The following is an 18,217-nucleotide window of genomic DNA, read 5'->3' as shown; positions in this document are numbered from 1 at the left end:
ACCTTTCCCTGATGTAGGATAGGAGGGCACAGATAAAAAGCAATGATGATTGACCCTAACCTGGGCTTCTCAGGTTGCAACTGCAGAGAAAGGAAGTCCAGTTCAAGATGCAAATACATGGCACTAGGAGTTGGGAGGCCCAGGTTCTGGTCCTGATTTTGATGCTAAGCTGGATCATCCCAAGCAAATCACTTTACTTTTCTGGTTCTCAGTTGTCTCACCTGTGCAGTCAAGAGTTTGGAGTAAATCAGTGGTCGCGAAACCTAAGTGTGGATTGAGATCACCTAACAAGAGGGCTTGTTAAAACACCAATTGCTGGACTCCATCTCTAAGGTTTGATTCAGCAGGTGGGGCCCGAGAAATCATAATCTCCAATTGTTAATTGGAAATGAACAATTTCCCAGGTGATGCCCATGCTGTGAGTCAGGGAGTCACTCATTGAGAACTGTTGAATTTGATGATTTCCAAGTAATCTGCAAGCTCTAAAGTGCTACAGGCCATTTCATGTGAGTTCTAGACGGTTGCATATTGTTTATGCCTTGGTTGAGAAAACTAAAGACTGGCCCCATAGCTCAGCCTCCTCTGGCTTTAGTAGGAAATCATGATTCCAATTTTCTTTGAAGTCACTTGCTTGATAGTTAAAACAGAGAGTGTAAAATAATTGAAAGTGCAAAATAATTTTTTTAAACAGGTAAACAATCTATCAATTAGTGGTTGTACAAATTGGCCTGCAAAGAGATAGTGGGTGATTCATTTGTTAAGTACATTCTTATAGAACTTGTGCTTTCTCTTTGAATCCATTTACTCCTTGTATTTAAAATCCCATTTTTGACATAAATTTCACCTCACTGTTGAACACTCGCCTTAGTGCTTGATATGTAAGTGGTAATCTGTTAGTCTCTGGTAAGTTGTGTGAGGTCAATTCTGATTATAGTTCTGTTACTGATAAAATACAGCTTTAGAGAAGTAATTTTACTACTCCAGGTCTCAAAATTCTTATGGGTAAAAAGAACATTCTTTCCTGGAATTCTTAATATTTATTTATGATTCTGAATTTTCAAATATGTAAGTAGATGAAATGTTTGGTTTCTGAAACAGAACCAAAATGTAAATGAAAAAAGAGGCAAACTACGTAAGTCGCATCTGGTAGCTCCAGATTCAGGAAGAAAAATAATTGTTAAAACCCATCTGCTCTGGCCAGGACTACCCAAAATTGGTCTTCCTGCTTCCACTTCTTCTCTGTACCCCTCTGTGTAAAATCCTCAACAGCTTCCCCCTGCTCTTAGAATAAAATCAAACTCTGCATCAAGGATCCTGCTCCTCCCCAAACTCATCCGCCCTAAGTCATCTTACTATGGCTTCCTAAACTCCATAGTGACCTTCTTTCTGACCTTTGAACATTCCAAGTTGATTTCCTCCTCATGGTCTTTCCACCAAAAACACCTGTCTGAAATGCTCTCTTGCTTAGGTCCTCACTTTCAGATCTTCAGAGAGTTCTTCCATGACTGCCAATCCTTCTCCATTACATTGTCCTATTTTAACGGCACAGCATTTGTTATTATTATTATTTTGTGTCTTTATATCTTTATTGCTTGTCTCTCTGTGAGGGCAGATATCTTCTCTGCTTTGACCATCTTATACTGAGAACCTAGAAGAGTGCACCATGCATGATATGTGCTCAATATATTAGTTTATTGGCTGAATGAGTGAATGAATAAATGATATTATAAACATGATATAGAAGACGCCCTTTTGCTCAGTATAGAAACATGATCCTACATTGAACTGTTAATAATTAAACCCTTACATGTACATATCACACACTAGGCAGTTTTAAAGTAGTCTATTTATTAATATATTAATACTTAATTCTCATAACATCCTCAAGACATCGTCCTGTCATCACATTCCACATTTTACAAAGGAGGAAATGGAAGCAGTGAGAAGTTACTTGACTTGCTCAAAGTCAGAAAGCCAGTAAGTACATGGCCAGGATTCAAACTCAGGTTGTCTGTTTTCAGAACCTGTGCTCTTAACCATGTTATAGATGATAAGATGAAATTCTGAAAATAAATCCTCCCCATGAAACACATCCATGCCAAGTGATTACCCATTAACACTTGATCACTTCCACTGATGAGATTCTCATTACCTTAGAATCAGCCCATTTCTTACAGTGAAAGCTCTGATAAAGAATTCTCCTTTTTCTGACCCAAAATTTCTCCCAGTGCTGCCTCCACCCTTTAGTTGCAGCTTCACTCCTTGAGGCCTATACAACAACTGTAGCCTCTCGTCTACCCGAATGTCCCCAGCATTGGCAAGCTAATCAGTGTTGCCTCCTTCTCCACTGACCATCCCTTGTTCTTTCAATGGCCTCTTTGTAGTGATACCTTAGCCCTCTTACTATACTGGCTGCTCTCTCCTGAACATGCTCCATCTTGTCTATATCCTCTAATAATTTGGTCTCTGCATTGGATACAATGTTTCTGGTATGATCTGGTCAACAAAAAAGGGTGAAAAAACACTCTATAATAAACTTTTGAAAATCAAACAAATGGCAACCACCATCGTTTTTTTCCCAGAATGAACTTTTGCCTTCTAATTTCCATATGCATGATGAAAAAACCTAAGATTAAACTAAACTAATCTATTTTTAAGTCTCTAATTTTATTTTATAAGTTGGGATTCCTAAATTCATTTCCAATATAATTGTCTGGCCCAATCTGTGGTTTGGCTTTCTGTGCTTTCAGTTACCAACCGTCAACCTTGGTCCAAAAATATTACATAAAAAAATTCCATAGATGAAAAATTCATAAGGTTTAAGTAGTGTGATGAAATCTCTCACCATCCTGGTCTGTCTTGTCTGGGACGTGAATCATCTCTTTGTCCACTGTATCCATGCTGTTGACACTCTCCACCCCTTAGTCACTTAGTAGCTGACCTGGTGATTATATCAACAGTGTGGTATCACTGTGCTTGTGTTCAAGTCACCCTTCTTTTATTTAAAAATGGCCCCAAAGCATCCGGTGGCAATTTAGATAAGCCAAAAGAAGCCATAAAGTGCTTTTGTTAAGTGAAGAGAGTAAAAGTTTTGACTTACAATAAGGAGAAATCATAGCGTATATAGGCTTCACTACTATCCAGTTTCAGGAATCCACGGATGGTCTTGGAATATATTCCCCCTCAGATAAATGAAGAATAGCATAATGTGAAAACAGCAAATTTAATTTGTGCCAGTGCGCATACATTACCTCCAGATCGGCACTGTTCCGTGGAATGGAATGCAAATGTTACACGTAATTTAAAACTTTTTAGTAGCTGCATTAAAAAAAGTAAAAAGAAATAGATAAAAATTTAAGATGTATTTTAGTTAATCCAATATATCTAAAATATTATTTTTACATGCAAGCAATATGATAATTATTAATACAAAATTTTATGGTTTTTTGTTGGTCTTCAGAATCAATTGTACATCTTACAGTAATAGAACATGTCAATTTGGACTGCCCACTAGCTCAACAGCTAGTGGTGACATATTGGACAATGCAGCTCCGAATGCTCGTAGAAGAGATAACTCCTCGTACATATTTATTCTTTGGGCTGCCCTTTAGATTTTGCTATTTATGATTACCAGCATATAGGATCAACCTGACAATTGCTTTCTTCCAGGGTAGCTGTATAAGAAAGAGAAAATGGTTTTTAGTGACATCCATTTCTGTCAAATGTACTGTCAAGTGGTAATTGAAAGGTGAAGGGGACTAAAGTTTGTATTGGCCAATTAAGAGTAACTTGAAGACAGCTAGAAATAAAAACTACTTCTCTAACATTGGAAACTAATGGAAAAGTATTTCTCAACCCTAGCTAGGCTATAAGACCACTTGTAGAGCTTTCAAAGCTTACAGTTACCCAAGCCCCACCCTGGTCTGCTAAATGAGAATTTCTGGAGATAGAGTTCAGGTTATCCTGATCTGTGGTCAAAGTTAAGAACCACTTATTATAGTCAGTCAGGGCTGGAAAAGTGTGTCTTTCTTAAAAGAGTGAGTTCTGTTCTTTAATGTTATTAGATTGGTATTTTCAAGTAATTTAAAAAAATTTATATTTTCAAAACATAGATTTTTTTTTCTTCTTTAAGCGGAAAAATGGCAGAGGTTAAAAACATTCCACTTAAAAAATACCAAACTAATTAACTGTGGGACAATATAAAATATTTTATAATACTTAAGAAAATATTAATGAGAGTATTTTGAATTCATGTTTCTAAATTGATGCAATTGCTTAGTGCGGCTAGAAGGAAGGGAATTAGAAATACACATAATCCTAAAAGTGGTAGAATGAGACAAGCAGTTCTTAAGCAATGTGAAAGAGAATATAAAGAGGTACAACTTTAACAGAAAGCAACTGAGCAGCACGCATATTTCGAAAGTTTTAAAATACTGATACCATTTGATGCAATTTTGGATTTTCATGCGGTCAATTTAAATAAAAGATTGAAAATTTAAAGACTGAAATAACATTATTTGTAATATATTTTATTTAAAAGAACATAAATATCCAATAATTATGCAATTATTAAACATATATGAGATATCCATTATCCATATTATGGGTCACCATGGAAGTTCAGGAAAAACAGCAAAAACCATAGAAAAATCCTTAGAATATTTTAAATGAAAACAGTAGGATACTAAATTTGTTTATAGTATTATGTACAGAAAATAAGGCTGGAAGAGAATTCACTGACGTATTTTAACATGTTTATTTTTTCTTTATGTTTCTGCATTTACCACATTCTCTGCAATGACCGTTATTTCTTTTGAAGCTCACACTGCTCTCAGGATAGCTGCATCCACCCACTCCAGGGAGCAAGAAGCCACCACACAAACGGAGCTGTTCAGTGTGCTATTTGTGCAGCAAACCCAGATTACACTGTAAATCCACTTATTCTGAAAAAGTAAATTGCAAAATAAGAAACACTAAAAAGAACTAATCTGGACAAGAAATAGTGAATTCCATGGGATAAAGAAAATATTTTCTAACCAGAAATCTCATTTCCAACGTAGGGTTTGTTGTCCCTGCATTATTTTGAAATTATAGTTTTCTTGCATTTCTCAACCAACAGAAACTGCTGCTTCAGAGAAGCTGAAGTTGTGAAAATCTTTTTATATAAATATAAAATATAAATATAAAAAATACCTAATTTATCATCTCAATACAGACAATACCATTCAATGGAAAAAAGATTATGTCTAGGATAAGAGAAGGTGATCATAAGAGAAGCTACAATAATAACAGCTAACTCACACTTACTAGCTCGTGATCTGCTCCATCCTAACCCTCTCCCCACACAGTCATGCTGTTACGGGTAACATTATGACCTGGCTGCTCTTGCTAAAAAAATGGGGAGTCATCTTTGAGTGATCTTTCATACTCCATATTCAATTCATCAGCAACTTGTTTCTTCTTTCCTTAAAAACTATATTGAAAACTCATTAAAAACTATATTGAAAAAAACCTTAAAAACTATATTGAAAATGGTTAAAAAAATTTAAACCATTTTCAGAGCTACATTTCTGGTCTAAGTCACCCTAATTTCTAGCCTGGGTTATTACAGTAGCTTGGTAGTTGGTTTTCCTGGTTTCTTACGTGCCTTCCTTCAGCCTATTTTCTGCAGCCAGGAGGAGTTTTAAAAAACGTATCAGATAGTATCACTCTCCATTACACCATTGAATGAATTCCTATTTTACTTATCATAAAAATAAATTCTTGGCCAGGCATGCTGACTCAAGCCTGTAATCCCAGTACTTTGGGAGGCCAAGGCAGGTGGATCACGGGGTCTGGAATTCAAGACCAGCCTGGCCAATATGGTGAAACCCTGTCTCTACTAAAAGTAAAAAAGTTAGGTGGACGTGGTGGCATGTGCCTGTAGTCCCAGTCACTTGGGAGGATGAGGCAGGAGAATCACTTGAACCTGGGAGCAGAGGTTGCAGTGAGTTGAGATTGCTCCACTTCACTCCAGCCTGGGTGACAAAGTGAGACTCCATCTCAAACAAATAAATAAATAAATAAAAATAAAAATAAAAATAAACAAATTCTTTACAAGGTTGTATAAGGTCCTATGTCATCATGGGTCATAGGAATCACTACTTCTCCTCCCTTATTAATTCTCCCCTCACTACCTCGTCTTTTTACACACTGCTGTTCTTTTAACATGTCAGGTGCTCTCCCCCCTCTGGACCTTTTCGCGGGTTATTCCTTCTGCTTGTGGTGCTGTTGAGCAGATACCAACATCCCTCACTCCCTTACTAACTTCAGATCTGGGTACAAATATCATCACTTCAGAGAGGCCTCCCTGACAACTCTATTTAAAATGCAAGCTTCTTGGGTTTACTATTAGAATTTCCCAAACTGGCTGTGATAAACCTCCAATCTTGGTTCCCCAATCCTAAAGTTATCTCCTTCAATGTCGGCAGAAGGTCATTTGTCCTTGGCTAACTGAGAGATTTTTAATCATGGCTTATCTTCCCTCCTCTCTAGCTCTAAATCTTAATAGGCCTTACCCATCCTTCTTACTTCCATCCTTCTTCCCTTCAAGATCGAACCTCCTCCTTATTAAAAGCCAGGTTCCTGATACCTCAGATCCCATCTCTTCCTTTCTTTCTCTGTGCCATGCTTCATCAATGATCTCTCTCATACAGGTTTTTTAATAGTTTTTATTCTCTCTACAACCCACACACATACTTAGGTCTCTCCTCTTAAAGCAAAATAAATCAAAACAATCCAACAATTTAATTTCTTTTTTTTTTTGACAGAGTCTCACTTTGTCGCCAGGCGCCAGGCTGGAGTGCAGTGGCGCGATCTCGGCTCACTGCAGCCTCTGCCTCCTGGGTTCAAGAGATTCTCCTGCTTCAGCCTCCCAAATAACTGGGACTACAGGCATGCACCGCCACACCTGGCTAATTTTTTGGATTTTTAGTAGAGACAGGGTTTCATCATGCTGGCCAGGTTGGTCTCAAACTCCCAAATTTTGATCGTGATATTCTCTCTTCACTCTCATTGTCAGTATTCTCAAAACATAGTCCTTTATTTGTATCACCTCTAAACTCACTCACAAGAGATAATAGGCTCCATCCTAAACCTACTGCATCGGAATCACAAGGTGGGTTTTGATTTCATGCATTAAACAACTGCAGTCAAATCCACAGGTGATTCAAATGCACAACAGGGTCTAGACTTACCCAGCACCACAGTCTCAGTTCTTAGCAGTCTATCTGCCACTTCTCTCAGAAGCTTTCCCTCTTAGCTGCCCGTGATTAAACTTCTAAGCATCAAAACCCGTGGCTTTTTCTTAGCTTTTTTCTTCCTGAAACTCTCATCAGTTTATGATACCATCGATTATGTCCTTCTTCTAAGACATTTTTCACTTGCTTCTGTGACGGTGTTCTACACTAGTTCTTCTCTTTTTTGCTGCATTATTTGTTAGCACCTCTTCCTCTTTCTACCTTCTAAAGGCAGACAATCCTCCAAGGTCTCATGTCAACCCTGATCTCTTCTCTTACTATATCATTTATCAGAGATATCAGCTGCTTCAGCAATTTCAATGATGACTTTTCTGAAGATGATTCCCTAAACCCTGGCATATCTCTCCTTTCAAGTGGTAAACCCAGATTTCTACCATTTCCCCATGGGAACCTCCAAGCTCCTCCATCAAAAATCAAATTCATTATTGACTCCCATCATGGTAGTTTGAAATCTTCAAGTCATTTTTAGATTGCTCTATCTAGATCATCCCCATTGATAGGATGCCAAAGCTCACATATTTTCCTTCTGCCATGTCTTTATATTTCTCCTTTTATCTATAACTATAAAAATTCTCATTAGTATCACACTCCTGGACTAACACAACAACCTGTAAATATTTCTCTATTGCCAGTTTCATTCCTTTTATCTTTATGCCTTTGCATTTTGTTAGATGACTTTGTTTGAAACAAAATGTTGATTGTGCCATTACCCTGATTTAAAGGCTCTACCAAGGGCCTGTCAATTGTTGGCCTACGCCAATGATAATAGAAATATGTCTGCTAAACAAAACAAAACAAAACAAAACAAAAAAACCAACTTTCAGGTAAGAGTTACTAAATTGTAATTTCCATGTTGCAGATTAATATTCTAAGGAGCATTCCAAGTCTCTAAAAAGAGTGTCTGAAGTGTTTCTAAGTGTAATTGACCTGGGAACTTCTTTCTCTCCTGAGAAATTTCCCCAGCCTAATCAGATTAGTTTTCTACAACCCCTCTCCAACCTTCTCACCTCTCTGTCTTTACCCTTGCTTGTTTTTCTTCTTAAGGGTACTCTACTTCTTTCTCTGATTTTTAAAGGCTTTTCTCAGACAGTACCTATTTCACAAACACCTCTCCTGATCACCTACATTGGGAAATTTGATTCATTCATTTCTAAAACAGAGAATGAGTTAGCTATGAGAATGTTAGATATATTTACTATAAGTGACTTGGAGTATCTCAAAAAAATCCAGTGGGCTCATTGTTTGTGTAAAATAATAGAGTGATTTGATGGATACAAAAAGGCACCACAATTTTCCTCCAACTAGAACTACCAATGTGCTCCAAATCCCCATGACTGAAATAACCTTGGGTTACACACTGTACCAGAAGATCTCTTTTGAGGCACAAAATCAGAAGGGAGGGCCTGTAAGTAAATTAAGCCATGAACTCCATGCAACTTAACACTAGTTAACCAAGAGCTATCACTTTGCAAAACAAAAGGAAGCACTCTCAACGCTATTAAGTGCTGCAAAAACTCCTGCTCACAGTGGAAATAGAAGAGCAATGCTTTAGTACACAGCAATTTCCATAGAACTTTCAACACATTCCCTCATTCAAGTGCTGCAATATCCTGTATTGCCAATCCTGATTTTAAGATGAGGTGAATGAGCCTCCAAGGAGTTAAATGACCTCCTCAATTGCACCCAACCAGTCAGTGGCCATGCCGAATGCAAATTCTAAAGATCTGCTCTCAAAGTTTATGTTTAGTCCTCTGAATGTGATGGGGACCTGACGGTGACATCTGTTATCTTTCTGCAGGTGGAGTTGACTTGGCTGATTGAGCTGGCTGGATAGGGGCAGGCTTTTCTCCTCAGGATTTCTTTGCACACACAGGAGACAGGAATCTGTGCACTTGTTTCTGGCAGGACATGCATGATAAAAACATAGAGGAGGGCTGGTCGTGATGAGGTTTCCTAGTTTGGGACTTCCATGAGCTACAGCATTGCATGACAACCCAGTAAGGCTGTGTTGGGAGGGAGAAGAATAAGCAAGAAAAGAAGCAGATGAAGACATTCAGGCTCTGAAGATGAATGTCAGTTCAGCACAGAACTAGACCTCTGTATCAGGCCTGCAGCCTCAGAACACATTTATTTATTTATTTAGCCCCACTGTATGCAAATGAGAAAATTATAAATCAATCACTGGAGCACATGCCTTCCCCCTATCTTTGGCTTTAACAATTCACAGTACTGAATTGCGCGTAGACATCCTGTGGTCTCTGGAAACTGAACAGTCTTTGCGTGTGTGTGAGTGAGGAGAAGAGGGCTTGCTGTACTGGTGTGGGCCTTTTCAGCCTCTGTCATGTGACCAGATAGCAATCAACATCAATAGCTGTGTCCTCAAATCAGAAGGATAATGATAGAGAATGGAGCAAACAGAGGTACCCAGGCAAGCGGCAAGCCTGAGAGTGTTTGGAGGAGGCGGGAACAGAGGCCGAGTAATGAAGACAAAATAAGAAAGTAAAAAGGTATTGTGTCTGCCGACAGTACATTTCACTGGCTCTCTTCTACCAAAGAGAGTCACTGGTACAAAATCCTGAAAGATTTCATCCAATTTAAACCCTAGGTCAAGGGATTGGAAACCAAACTCTCTAGCAGCTTGAGTCTAGCTTCAAGGTGTTCTATTTAATTGCAAATCCACATCAGAGCCTAGTTTACACCTATCTATGAAACGAGGTTTCATATTATATGCATTTAGCTAAGACTGTATTTCACAGTAATTTCCTCTCAGGCTCTGATGAAGTGATATTAATTTCCTTTGCATTACTACAAAGAAAACTATCTCCCAACTCTCTTTTAAAGATCATTGATAGGGAGATTATATCAGTTTTTGATAGAAGTGATTAGGGAGATATTATTTACTGACTTAATTTGTTTTCATTTGGATATGTGCATTATTTCAAAATAGTTCCAACTACCTTGCTTCCTCCTCCATCAATCGAACATTTAAAACATTTTAAAACTGAAATTCCTTGAACTTCTGAATTTACCTAGAGCGGTCTTTTGAAAACAGCCTCATGATTTCTGGGATGGATGTGGTCCTGATGTCAAGGCTAGAACAGTGTCTGGCACACACAAAAAATGGGCTCAGCAAATCTTTGTTGAATGAAATAATGAAGAATGAACAAAGAGGATTCTTTGAAATTAAAAGAGCAAATGGGGCTCTGTTATTTTTCCACAATACATGAATTGGACGAGTGTCATGTGATGAGGCAGACCTTCCTCAAACGGGTGTTCCACACCATCCTGTTACTCATATCTGCCTGCACCTGAAGCCTATAGATACCGTTAGGGGTGAAAACCAGTATTCTCACTTGAGGGTGGGTTGCCATATGTGGTGGAAAGAAGCATGTTGACTCCTAGCAAGCTCAGTGGTGTGATTAATACCAAAATCAGCGAATGACTGAGTGGTATGAGTATACCTGACAGAGGACTTTGATAGGTCCGTCTGTCTGAAGGCTCTCATGATCAGGGACTGTGAGAATTAATGATGTGCAAATGGAATGAACATGTGTTAAGTACCTAAAATATGCCAAGCAGTATGCTGGACATTTTATATATGCTACAGAATTTAATTTTTATAACCTGTCTTTTAAGGTAAATTCCATTATTCCCATTTTAAGCATGAGAATGCTGAAGTGCAGAAGGCTTAAGTAACTTGCCCGGCACTACAAAGATAGGCTATGCAAAGACCAGACCTTGATCCAGATTGTTGTATTCCCAGAGGCTTTCTACAATACCACACCACCTTTTAAGTAGGCCCTGAGAAGCAAGATTGAGAAATGTGTTCTTGGGAGATCCTTGGAAGGATTCTTAGATAATCAAAATTGGAATTATGAGCATCTTGAGTTGAGTTAGCCGTAATTTTTGGAAAAAGATATTGGATACGAAGCAGGAAAGGGATGATTTTGCTAAATCGAAAAAGTAACATCTTTCATCATTTGTGAAAAACTGCAGAGAGTATCGTCTTTAATATTGCCTTTCATTTTCTCTCCCTGTCTTTCTGTGATTCTAGTTACCTGTATGTTAGACTTTCAGCTTCCATTTCTCTTCCTTTGTCTTTTATGTTTTCTAGCTCCTTGCCTTTTTGTGCTGCATTGAGGGTAATGTCTTCACTAAGTCTCTCTTCGGTTGTGTCTACTTTGCCACTTAATGTCCACTGAAATTTGATTTCAGTCAATGTATTTTTCATTTCTGTAAGTGTTTTTGCTTTTTTGCAAATATGCTTGGTGTTATTCATTGTCTCCTGCTTATTACTTATACATTATATGTCACTTTTTATTTCTTGAGTCATAGAAAGCATACTAATTTCATATTTGGATCCTGTAATTCCAATATCTGAAGTCTTAGGGAATCTAGATTTTCTGTCTGTGTTTCTGCATCTAGATTTTCTGTCTGTATTTTGTTTACTTTAGTGTTTTTGTAATTTTTGACTGTTAATTTATGTTCTATAGAACTTTGTGTGAATTCTTTGAAGTCTGGATTGAAGTTTTATTTATTTATTTATTTTTTAAGAGGATTACATTTGCTTCTAGGTAGGTATCCAAAGATACTACCAATTATTTAAGATAAATTTTTCTGTTGGATTAGGCTCCCTCTCACTCATCTAGGTAGTATAAATTTGGGCTGCAAATCCACAAGAGGAAAACTGTAGTATTAATTCTCAGGAATTTTTTATAGTTATTAAAACTCAAAAATTAGCTAATGTCATGAAGATCTCCTATTAGAATCTCCCTACTTCCCACAGCTATTGAAATGGAAGCTCGTCAGGGTTGGCAAATAGCTTAGAAACAAAAGCTTTAATGCCCTCCTTCTCCTTTCTTGATTAGGTTTGTTTGTACATTTATTAAAGGAAAGCTTATATTTCTACCCAAACATTTGTATTTAAACTTTGCAAATCTCTCACAATTTAAACACACATCAAAATTATAAATAGCCCCTTTCCCAGAACTACATCATCTCTCAAACTTCAAAGCATAGTTTAGGAAAAGAATTAATCACAGGTTAAATAGAATCAGTTTAAGAAACGAAGGGAGGCAGGAGGATACGGTGGCTGTTTACAGCGGAGGGCTGTCCTTTTATACTATGCGCATCATTCTAAGTTTTTATTACAAGAATTATTTTATTGTTTAAATCTGTTTTTTTTAATATAATAGTTTAAAATAGAGCCCACTTCTCTTCATTCTAGCTTTCATATAGGTGCTTTGTTTGTTTGGTTCTCAAAAGCCTTTACTTTTAGGACTAGTCTCTCTCTGTTACCCAGGCCAGAGTGCAGCGGCAAGATGTTGGCTCACTGTGACATCTACCTCCCAAATTCAAGTGATTCTCATGCCTTAGCCTCCTGAGTAGCTGGGATTACAGGCACGTGCCATCACACCTGGCTAATTTTATACTTTTAGTAAAGACAGGGTTTCACCATGTTGGCCAGGCTGGTCTCGAACTCCTGACCTCGGGTGATCCACCCGCCTTTGCCTCCCAAAGGCTGGAATTATAGGTGTTAGCCACCGTGCCCAGCTCAACAATGTATTTTTAAAAGATGTTTTCTCGGGCACCCTCATAGATTGCTGGTGGGGTACAACACGATATAAACACTACAGAGAGCAGTTTGGAAATGTATGTAAAAGAACAGACGTATTTAACTCTTCAACTCTGCAATCTCACTTTTGAAAATTTGTCCGACAGATTTACCTGCATACCTACACTGAAGCATTGTTTCTAAAAGCAAAAGACTGGAAGCGTCCCAAATGATCAACAGAAAAGCATTCAAATTAAATATGGTAAGGCCCGGCGCGGTGGCTCAAGCCTGTAATCCCAGCACTTTGGGAGGCCGAGGCGGGTGGATCACGAGGTCAAGAGATCGAGACCATCCTGGTCAACACGGTGACACCCCGTCTCTACTAAAAATACAAAAAATTAGCTGGGCATGGTGGCGCGTGCCTGTAATCCCAGCTACTCAGGAGGCTGAGGCAGGAGAATTGCCTGAACCCAGGAGGCGGAGGTTGCAGTGAGCCGAGATCGCGCCATTGCACTCCAGCCTGGGTAACAAGAGCGAAACTCCGTCTCAAAAAAAAAAAAAAAATTAAATATGGTACATCTATTCAATGTAATACTATGCCACTTTAAAAAAAATAAGAAAGATCTCTGTACCAATAATGAGATATTTTAAGTAAAACATGCCAAATCACAAATGAGAGGGCATCATATCCTACCGTTTGTACAATTGAGGAGGATGTTGCCAATATATTTTCTTATTTGCTGTATGTATTGATTTACTGAACAAACAGATAGCGTGCCCATTTTATTCGTCAGGAATTCTTCGACGTGCTTTTCTGAATATTAAACCAATTAATAGTAAGACCCTTTGATGTGGATACTGTTTTCTTTATTTTTGCAGATGCAGAAATTGAAGAATAGAGGGGATAAACAACATGACTGAGGTTACATAGCTATGATGTGGAAGGATGCGAAAGAGAGTAACACATATGATAAGCCAGAGGAGGCAGGTTGGGGCACAGAGCAAGCAGATGGGGCAGGGGTAGGAGCAAGAGCCCTCAATATACTCCCTGTTATATATATTTCTGTCTTCAAATGGTGCATATCAATGACATAAACAAGATTTTTTTTTTAAGTATACAGCCTTTTTAGTTGTTTTCAGTGGAAGTTATTTAGTTTGCCATATTGCTAGAAGAGGAACGTGCAAAAGTGCAAAGATTGATTGTAAATTCTGTTTATTTCAGTCTTCTCTATCACACTGAAAAAAATCTTTTCATTCAAATAAAATAGCCTTTCCTTTTCTCTTTTAAAATTGAAAATGATGATTGCTTTTTTTGTCTGGGAGATGACTTAGGACTGAAGCAAGAAGCAAAATTACTCTGTTTCTTTGGAAACTTTTTTTGAGGGGTTAAGGTGGGTAAGTGATTTGGTAATTTAACCACAGAATTTAAGGTTTTCTGGAATTGTATCATTTCTTGTTGTTGTGTTCATGATTTGTCTTCACTACAAATGAGCAAAATGCTCTATGAGGGCAAGAACCTTGTCTGGCTTCTTAACGCTTTAGCCCAGTACTTCAGAGCAGTGCCTCGAATGGGGCCTGCTTTCCGTAAATATGTATGAAAGTTATGAATAGAAAGTTCCAGTTTATATTCAAAATGAGCAATTTCGTACATGACATTTTGTTTCTTTTATTTGTTCTCATCCGAACAACAGCCAATCTTGGAAAGCTGTGCACTCATTTTTACAGCATGATAGAAGTAGTTTCTCTAAAGATACTGCATTTCAAGGGGTGTTATAAAGAGAAACCAGTAACATCTAAATGAAATCTAATGCAAAACATGCCTATAAATTTAAAACTAAATATATGTCATTATCTCTGATGTTTGCTTACAATTTTCTGCTGTGGTTCTTAATTGATTGCTTACTTCCATAAGATATTGCTCAACGTGTGAGGTGTATTCATGAATACCATTCTACAGGGTTTATTTTAAAATTTAACTTGGTATTTCTAATCTTCACAGAAAATGAATGTTAGTTTAGCTTTCTAAATATATATTTCTATATATAATAATAAGTAGGGCAGGGTGTGTAGGTCAGAATTTTGTTTTGTATTCAATTAGCATAGAGTTCATTAGCAAAAGCATTTCAGGAATGAAAACAACAGCAGCCACCATCATCTTTTTTGAGGTGAACATTACTATCTGTGTTTGATTAATTAAGGAGCTGGGATCAGGGGGGTTGAGTGAATTGTCCAAGGTCACACAGCCAGACAATCTTGGATTAGAAATGCCAAACTGCCAGTTTAATCTGACTCTAAAGACTATGCTCTTAATTATGACTGGAATATTTCCCTTTTACTATTTAACCCTTCCTTTTAATCCTGTTTATTTTTTTGCATCTTTGTCTTTTGCTGTAAGCTGCTAAAAATTACCTTATGAAGGAGATCAGGCATAATATCTATAGACATATGCATATATAAATAAACTTCTCCCAAAGTTTTCTGATTTTATTTGTATACGAATTGAATGATTAATAATTGCTAATAAATAATAATTAAGGAGCACAGTATTTAGAAGAGTATTACTGAAGCAAAATACTAACAGAGGAAGCACTTTCACAATAAATTACGCCAAATAGATAACCTCTTGAAATTTTTCCCTGCTTTTCAAATCGTAAAGTTTATTTCTTTCATTCATTTTTAATTTTTTTAACTGAGGGGTGAACAGTGGACAAAACCAGATAAATTTCTCTATTGTTAACATTTCTTTTAGTATTTTAAAATTATCCAAAAGTGCTTCTTGAGAACAAGAATACAATCATGCATCACTTAATTAGGGGGATAAGTTCAGAGACATGCATGTTAGGTGATTTCGTTGATGTGTAAACATCACAGAGTGTACTTACACAAGTCTAAATGGTATAGCCTACTACATACCTAGGCCATACAGTCTAGCTATTGCTCCTAGGCTACAAACATGTATAGCATGTGACTATACTAAATAATGTAGGCAATCCCAATGCCCATCGATGATAGACTGGACAGGGAAAATGTGGCATATATATACCATGGAATATTATGCAGCCATCAAAAATGATGAGTTTGTGTCCTTTGTAGGGACATGGATGAACCTGGAAACCATCATTCTCAGCAAACTGACACAAGAGCAGAAGATCAAACACCACACCGCATGTTCTCACTCATAGGTGGGTGTTGAATAATGAGAACACATGGACACAGGGAGGGGAGCACTACACACTGGGGTCAGTTGGGGGGAAATAGGGAGGGACGGTGGGGGGTGGAGAGCTGGGGAGAGATAGCAAGGGGAGAGATGCCAGATGTAGGTGATGGGGAGGAAGGCAGCAAATCACACTGCCACGTGTGTACCTATGCAACAATCTTGCATGTTCTTCACATGTACCCCAAAACCTAAAATGCAATAAAATAAATAAATGGGAAAAAATATTTGTGCATCTAAACATCTCTAAACACAGAAAAGGTACAGTAAAAATAGAGTATGAAAGGTAAAAGTGGTACACCTATATAGGGAACTTACCATTAGCAGAGCTTACAGGACTGAAAGTTGCTCTGGGTGAGTCAGTGAGTGCATGCTGAGTGAATGAGAAGGCCTAGGATACTAATGTACACTACTGTAGACTTGCTAAACACTTTACACTTAGACTTCACTATATTTATCTTTTTAAAAAAGTAATTGTGCTGTCCGGGCGTGGTGGCTCATGCCTTTAATCACAGCACTTTGGGACGCCAAGGTGGGCGGATCACGGGGTCAAGAGATTGAGACCTTGGTGAAACCCTGTCTCTACTAAAAAATACAAAAATTAGTTGGGTGTGGGGGCATGCGCCTGTAGTCCCAGATACTCAGGAGGCTGAGGCAGGAGAATTGCTTGAACCTGGGAGGCGGAGGTTGCAGTGAGCAGAGATTGGGCCACTGCACTCCAGCCTGGCACCTGGCGACACAAGGAGACTCTGTCTCAAAAAAAAAAAAAAAAAAAGTAGTTGTGCTACAGTGTTACAATTGCTATGTCATAACTAGGAGATAGGTATTTTTCAGCTCTATTATAAATTTATGGTACTCCCATCAGACCAAAATGTAGCACATGACTGTATTATATATTTCATTATTTAACATGCATCTTTTTATTATTTCTATGTCTGTACTGCCACAACTCATCAAATGACATTTAAAACTTCAAATGGCTTGCAACTAGTCAGCAAAGAGGATCTTTGAAATGTTTAATTTTGAACTAATGAATAAAATGCTTATTTTTGAAACAGATTGTATAAAATTAAATGTTATTCTTGTTTTTAAGAAAACAAATACCTGTTCGATGATTTTTTTTCAACTCTAATTTAAAAAAACTAGAGTGGAGGGTTTCATGTGGGGGAAAAAATTACCTTTTTCAAGTTTCAGGAGATGCTGTGGGCACTTTCTTTTGAATAAATAAAAAAATAAAAACTTTGGCCAGACATGGAGGCTTACACCTGTAATCCCAGCATTTTGGAAGGCTGAGGCGGGTGGATCACAAGGTCAAGAGACAGAGACCATCCTGACCCATATGATGAAACCTTGTCTTTATTAAAAATACAAAAATTAGCTCGGTGTGGTGGTGCATGCCTGTAGTTCCAGCTACTTGGGAGGCTGAGGTGGGAGAATCACTTGAACTTGGGAGGTGGAGGCTGCAGTGAGCCGAGATCACACCACTATACTCCACCCTGGGCAACAGAGTGAGACTCCGTCTCAAGGAAAGAAAAAAAACCCAAAACTTTAAGAACCAGAAAGCCAAATGCAAAAAAATGTCTTTGCTTTCAGATGTTTAATACATTATTACTTCATTCACCTCTTTTTACTACATAAGAGGATACACAGTCTTTATGCTTCAAGTTCCCAAGTGCAAGCAAAACCAGATTTTCATGCCAGGAACCACGGGGAAGAGGCAAGGAAGGATGATGAAGGAGGCACCATGACATTCTAGAAAACTACATTAAATTCAGAGGATAAAGATCTGCAATCTATTTCCAGCTTGGCTTTTAACTCGCGCTATAACTTGAAGTAAGTCACTGAACCTCTTGGGCTCAGTTTCCTTATTTGTAAAATGGGTCTTATAACTGCCTTATATATATTACCAAGTGATTGTGGGAATCAATTCAAATTCAAATAAGTAAACTGCATGAGCAAAGGATAAAAGTGTAATATTAATATAAGAGAAAATTCTCTCTTGTGTGGGTAGTGGAGATAATTAACACATTACAGAAAAGTTTAAAAATTCTGTCTCTGCAAGTTAAAAGCTTTTTGAATGGCAGTTATTGAGCTACTCTCATTATTGCTGTCTCACCAGGTGACTGCGGGCTAGTAAGCTGATGCTTCCTC

At 37.8% G+C, this 18,217-nt stretch overlaps 1 protein-coding gene across 3 annotated transcripts in view; it reads right to left on the bottom strand.

Moving 5' to 3' along the window:
- The window catches only part of RORB (RAR related orphan receptor B), a 189,243-nt gene that overhangs the window by 131,360 nt on the left and 39,666 nt on the right, over positions 1 to 18,217 (bottom strand). The window lies entirely within an intron of this gene.

Source organism: Cebus imitator, unplaced genomic scaffold, assembly GCF_001604975.1.
Source record: "Cebus imitator isolate Cc_AM_T3 unplaced genomic scaffold, Cebus_imitator-1.0 Scaffold150, whole genome shotgun sequence".
NCBI classification, from domain to species: domain Eukaryota; kingdom Metazoa; phylum Chordata; class Mammalia; order Primates; family Cebidae; genus Cebus; species Cebus imitator.
The sequence above is the reverse complement of the archived record's forward strand: the minus strand, read 5'-3'. Positions and strand labels throughout refer to the sequence as shown.